This window comes from Rattus rattus, chromosome 12 (assembly GCF_011064425.1).
Source record: "Rattus rattus isolate New Zealand chromosome 12, Rrattus_CSIRO_v1, whole genome shotgun sequence".
Classification (NCBI taxonomy): domain Eukaryota; kingdom Metazoa; phylum Chordata; class Mammalia; order Rodentia; family Muridae; genus Rattus; species Rattus rattus.
Genome location: NC_046165.1, coordinates 36,912,306 through 36,919,009, shown reverse-complemented (window position 1 = coordinate 36,919,009; position 6,704 = coordinate 36,912,306). Strand labels below are relative to the sequence as shown.

The 6,704-nt window shown below is 39.9% G+C and overlaps 1 non-coding gene across 1 annotated transcript; it reads right to left on the bottom strand.

Annotated features, from left to right (window-relative positions):
- Nucleotides 1-2,437: 2,437 nt before the first annotated feature.
- LOC116914112 lies at nucleotides 2,438-2,581 on the bottom strand. The gene has a single exon (XR_004389677.1). It is a non-coding gene; the product is annotated as a small nucleolar RNA SNORA48 (small nucleolar RNA).
- Nucleotides 2,582-6,704: the final 4,123 nt, after the last annotated feature.

Sequence of the window (6,704 nt, the reverse complement as noted above, 5' to 3'; positions counted from 1 at the left end):
GACCTTCTGATTTGTTTGTCAAGCTTGTCTGAGATGACACGCAATTCTGTTTGCTTTTATGAGAAAGCACACAACACAGCTGGAATTCAGAAGAGCTCAAGTGAAATGCTTCTTGATTTGTTTTTCTTCCGTGCACTTTGAAATGGACAAAGCCATTTCTTTGTAGTATTGTCAGGATTTGAGAGCCCAAAAATGTAAGACGAAGGTGGTTGTGAAAAACACTCATGCATTAAACCATCTATTGAGCAGAATCCAAGTCTACTATACAACTTCTTGTAGGAAATATGACAGTCCTGAATTTCTTTCTTTCAGAATCAGGATTTATCTTCAAAGCAAAAAACTTAATTCCAAATCCATTGCAAGATATGGGATTATACAAATCTGCTTGCATGAAAATAATTCCAGAGGTGTAGGAAAAAATAAAACAAATCAATCATATTTAAACAATGCACGAAAGTTCTCAGTCTATCAATGAATACTGGTTAATTTTGTATCGGCGCAAACCTGAGGAGATCAAAGCCTCAATGGTGTATAGTGTGAGCAACAGAACTTGGCAGAAGCACTGAAAACCACTTCCTCACCATTTCCTGTGATCTGTACAATTAACCAAAATGACACGTTGTTTAATTGCCTGCGTGCTAGCCTGGAACACTGAATCTCACAGTTCGTTAGCACAAATTGTTAGATGTTCCAACTCCCAGGCATAGTTTTGTTTGAAACAAACAACCTCAGGATGGTAGTAGATTAAGCAAGATATGGATTTTAAACTGTTTTCTAATTAAAAATATGGAGGAATATATTATATGTCTTGATTTGCTTAAGAACCTTGCTAATAAAATTTCTAAAATGCTTTGATGTGTAGCAAATACTCTTTTTGTTGTAAAAATATTTATTTGAATGAAGTAAAGTGTTTGGAAATAGTTTTCATTGTACATACAGCCATTTCACTCAATGAGAAAGAAATATTAAATATCTCAAACATGTTAAATATCTCAGGGTGTAAATCGATTTAAACTTACAAACCATGAATTTTAAAATGTTCTAACATAAAACAAGGTTAATGCATGTATTGCCTGATTATAGACAAATTCTTAAGGAAAATTTAAAAAGCAAAGTTTTATTCTGTCATGTTTGATCCCCATTTCTACCTTTTGTCAGAAACAAAGTGTTTTTTTTTCAACATTTTATTGATTCTTTGTGAGTCTCACATCATGCATTTCCTCATCCCCACATATCTAACCTTCACTCTTGCAACTTTCCCTCCAAAATAAAATAAAAAGAACCACCACCACCACCACCACCACCACCACCACCACCACCAAGAACAACAACAATAATAACGAAAAGCATAGAAAACATTTCATCGTGGAGGATATCCCACAGTACACCCCTCTGTCCACACATCGTCACTTGCAAGTGTTCCTTGCAGTGAGCCATTAGTCTGGTTCAAGATCTCTGGCTTCTGTGATACCATCAATATTTGAATTCTCCTTGGGACTACTCCTGGTTATTCTGTTGTTTCCCTATGTCATGGAAATCCTGTAGCTTTGGACCAGCAGGACTGTCCCAGTCACTGGTTACAACCATTCACAGATGATGTAGATGTTGGGGTAGGGCCATTCAGAGCTCTGGGTCTGGACCTGGGTGGTAGCTGGGTAGCTGAACTGGTCAGCACACTGGATCTCCCTTATGCACCAGCCTCTCCCTCATCCTCACCACCAGGGCAAGCTCTTCTGCACTGCTCTAGCTAAGCCACTCCATGCTGCCATTGGCGTGAAGCAGAGTCAGATCTCCTTGCTCTCATGCCCTTCGCGCCAGCTCACCCACATCCATGCTTCCATAGCCAGCTCCATTTTGACGCCTGGTTAGGGTACAGGCCCTGTTCCCAAATGCTGCTGTTGATGAAGGATGAAGCCAGCTCTCGAGTGCTTCAGCCAGCGAGGGACAGGGCCAGTTTTGCACAGTCCCTGGACATCTGCATGGTTCCTAGCAATTGCCCTGACCAGAGACATCCTAGTGGCAATGTTAGTCATGGACATCAACACAGACCCTTGTAACTACAAAGCCACAGACCCAGACATGACCCTCAATGGCAGCTCAGGCTGGGGCTTTACCATGTACCCAAATGACAGGGCTAGTCACTCAGCAGGTTACTTCTTTCTACCCCAACTCTCAGTTCCATCTCGCTTCATAATGCTCAAGTTGTTCCACTTCTCTTTCTTTCCCATCTGACCAACACGTACTCATACATGGTGGTGGCTCCTACTGCAGGCCAGCTACTCAGCGGATTTCCCCTGGGTGATACCCTTTGTGCTGTGTAGTATGGCAGCAAACATGTATCTGTGGCCCATCTGTGCTGTGAATTGGAGGGTAGGTCTGTGGGTAGCTGGTCTCTGTCTTCCTCCTCCTGGCTGTGCTGCCTGGATATTACTTGATGTTTTTTATCCTAGGCATAAAACAGCTTTGGCCACCAAGCCAGGTATCAAGCTAGGATGAACAAAGGACTGTCACCTGCTCTGCCCCTGGCTGATGTAAGAACAACCCCATCGCCCAAGGTATCTCTTTGCCCATTGCAAGAAGGGTGGAGGCAAATTCTCTTTAGCATCGATTCTAGCTATTCATTGCCTAGTAATAAAGAGCAATGTTAAAAATTTCATGAAGCAAAAAACACATAAACCTTATTCTAGAAAAGGATGTGCCATAATTACTGTTATTATGGTAAATTCCTCCACAAAACGAACTTGAGAAAGGGAGAGACAATTTCCATTCACTCTCTAAGGGTATAGAACATCAGAGCAGGCAAGCTTTGTTGGTAGGGACTAGAGGCATCTTGTCATGCTGAATACACAGTCAGGAGCATGATGCATGCTGGTAAATAGCTCACTTTCTCTCTGCCTCAATTCAGTCCAGGACCTTAGCCCATGGAAAGGTGCTGCACAGTTAAAGTGAGCCTTTTGACTGCCTGACGTAGGTAAGTTTTCACTAGGACACGAAGACCAATCTAATTCAGAACATTTCCCACAGGTATGTCCAGAGGCTGACCTAAATGAAAGAATTCTTCACTGGTACGCCATGAAGCCTTTTACTTAGGTGATTATAGATCCTGTCACCTTGACAACTGACATCAACCAACACAGAGTGGAATAAACAATTTATTGTTACGTTCTATTTTATAGGAGGATTGGGCATAGAAATCATGGTGAGTTATTTATTTTAGTCCTTTCCTTTGATCACAAAGTTTTGGAACCCTTAAAATGGGCTAAAAGGCAGACGCAACTGAAGAAGAGCTGTGAAAAGAAAGATATCATAGCTATATTCTGGTCTGCCTGTTCATTGAAACAATGTCTTAATCCCAGTGAAGGCTTGTAGAAGCTATTCTTAAATTCTCTATGGTCAGAGGACAACTAATTTCTATTTATTCTGCTTTAATGCAAAAAGTAACAGTACTTTCTGTAACATTAACTCTGTGTCACACACTATGTAAGTGCTTAATAAAATTAGTCTCCCATCTGGAAATTCAAACATCTACATCTGCATTGTGCTCTTAATTTCAAGAAGGAGAAAAGCATACAGCTGGATGAACATGATCATTACTAATAGGTCATGCAACATTTTTACTGCGTGTCCACCTCTTTCTAACAGCCCACACAGGCCATCCTACCTAGGTCCAGGATACAGTAAAATGTGTAGGAATGTAATCAGCAAAATGTGCTCTCTGAGCCCATCTTGTTTGGCTTATTTCTTGTGCATGATAAAAAACATTTTCCTGTTTGAAATTCAATGTCATTATTATTCGTTCCTCTCTTTACAATAGATATTTCATGTATTTTAAAAGTGGCAAAAGGTACAAACTATGAGGCAAATGTTGTGGCTCATCCAGTGATTCTTAGTACGTCCAAACAGTTTTTCTATGCTTATTGTACTTGTGGATATAGAGAAAAGTTCAAGACTAGATTGATAGGTGTGAAATCTGCTGATTATTTACCCCATGTATATACACTATACACAGTAACAGTAAAGGAGCCTTTACCACACAGTCTGTGAACATGCAGTTTTCAGTCTGTGAATTAATTACGATTCATGCACTTGGCAAGGTGGAGCTCCAATGCATATCAGAAATAGTTTGCATTATCTTTTCAGGACATTTAGGCTATCATAGAATGTGTGAAGAGTACATATTAGAAGTAGCATATTAGAAACATTTTTAGCTAAATAATTTAGACATAATGGTGATATGTTTCTCTCTTTCCCCCTTTTTCCTAGAGTGCTTAAATTACTTCCCTTTTCTTTGAGTCAGTTTCCCATGTCTACATTATATGTGGTAGTCAAAACAGCCTGGAAAAACAAAACAAAAAACCCCACAAACCTTGGTACCTTTGTGCTATGTTCACTGGTGCAAGGATTCTGCTTATGGTGACAGAGGCCGAACTGCATAAAACGAAGACAACTTTGGTAGAATGCTAGAGGAAAAGTGATTTGATGACTGTGTTTGATGGCTGCATATGGGATAGATACTCAGATGGGGCAGTCTCTGGGTGACCAAATCCACCAAACCCAGTCACTATTGCTGATGCCAAGAAGTACTTGCTGACAGGAGCCTGATATGGATGTCTCCTGAGAGACTCTGCTAGAGCCTTACTGATACAGATGAAGATGCTTGCAGCTGACTTTTGGACTGGACATGGGGACCCCAGTGCAGGAGTTAGAGAAAGGACTGAAGGAACTGAAGGGATTTGCAACTACATAGGAAGAATAACAACATCAACAAACCAGACCCCCCAGAGCTCCCGGGGACTAAACCATCTACCAAAGAGGGATCAATGGCTCCAACCTCATATGTAGCAGAGGATGGCATTGTCTGGCATCAATAGGAGGAGAAGTCCTTGGTCCTGTGAAGGCTCATTTTCCCAGTGTAGGGGAGTGCCAGGGTGTTGAGGTGGGAGTTGGTAGATGGAAGTGGGAGCATCCACTTAGAAACAAGATGAGAGGGAGGAGAAATGGGAGAGGGGGCACTGGGAAGGGGGATAATATTTGAAATATAAATACATAAAATATCCAATAAAAAAGAGAAGTGGTCAGAAACAATTGGCCTACCAATTTGTTTGCATACAAATGTTTGAATCTGCTGTCCTCTTTCCTTTTCATAACTATATCCCCATAGTGTCAAAATTTATTGGATATTTTCTGTCATCTTGAATATAGGGCATTTCTGCAAATTGACACAGAGGTGGGCAAACAGGATATCAGGAGATTTACTAAAAAAAAGTCCTAGAAATCCCCAAGTCTATCTCAGAACGCTTTCCTTTAGTGACACAAAAACCTTTATCATTATGTTTCTTTCTGTCCTTTCTAAAAAAGTGAGCAAGCCAGGTTCTGAAGTGTTTTAGGACACGTTGGTACACCGCAACAAGCAACTGCTCCAGGCTTAAGAAGTCTCTGACTGTACCTGCTCGATACCTACTTGAGAAGTTCCACAGATATTATTCAAACTACATGGCTCTTTCTACCTTCTCTCCTGTGCTACAGTTGTCATTAATTGGAATGGCCAATGAGTAGTTTCTCAGATGATTAAACTAATGAGTAATCCATTTACTCCCTGAGGATTGTACATTCTATGGGTTTATGACATGCTCAGTCAGAACCACATGCTCTCCTGGTTATACCTGGGCATTCAGTAGCTGATTGCCAATAACATAGGTATTGGATAGGAGGATGACATAGCTTCTCTGTCATGTTATAGCCACTGAGTTCTGTGTCATAAGAATCTATCACTGTAAGGTGCTCCCTTTGCACTCGACTGTCATGTTTCCCCAATGTTGCTTATTGCCCTCAATCTTGGCAAAAAACCCTAAGTACTTTCCAACTCTTTTTTTTTCTATACATGGCAGAACAGATCTGACAATAATGCCCTATCTCAAAGAAGCAGGACACTCAATTCATGTTCTCATTTTTTTCTCTTCTCTCCATATTACATTCCGTTAATAGGCTGAATATGAAAAAAATAAAGAAACCTAATGATGAAAGCACTTTAAACCTCTACTCATGGAAAGAAGGAAATTGCATGTTTGATCTGTCTTTTAGTTCTATAATTAAATCTTTTTTGAATTATTATAACAATGTACTCATAAGAATTATTCCCTCTTTTCACTCTTAAGAACACTTTACAATTAAACCTATTGCATTTTTATGAAGATTTCCCATTAAGGGACATAATTTATTCTTTCCTATTCACGATATGTTTCAACATCATTCTTGAAACTAAATTAATCGCATTTTCATGGAGTCAAACGTTTTCGAAAGGATCCATGTATACCAGAGTAGATCATTCTGATTCCTGACAAGTATCGAAAATATAATGGAAGAATAGTTTGTTTGGTGAATAAGTTTGTGGATGTGAGGATGCTAGTGTATGTGTGTGTGTGTGTGTGTGTGTGTGTGTGTGTGTGTGTGTGTGTGTGTGTGTAAGATAAAGCTTTGGATGTCATTCTTAAAGGTTCTTTCTACTTTGTTTTCCTCATCAAGTGGATTAAGCTGAGTAGCCAGAGAGTCAAAGCTTGTATTTCTCAAATAGACGACAATATTATTAAGTACCATTTGTCTTTCTTCGAATGATGCCTAGCTTTTCTAAAACAAAACCGTTCTTGAAATTTACTTACTTTCCATCCTCTATGGGCCATGTATATTCTTCCCCTTGTGAACGCTAA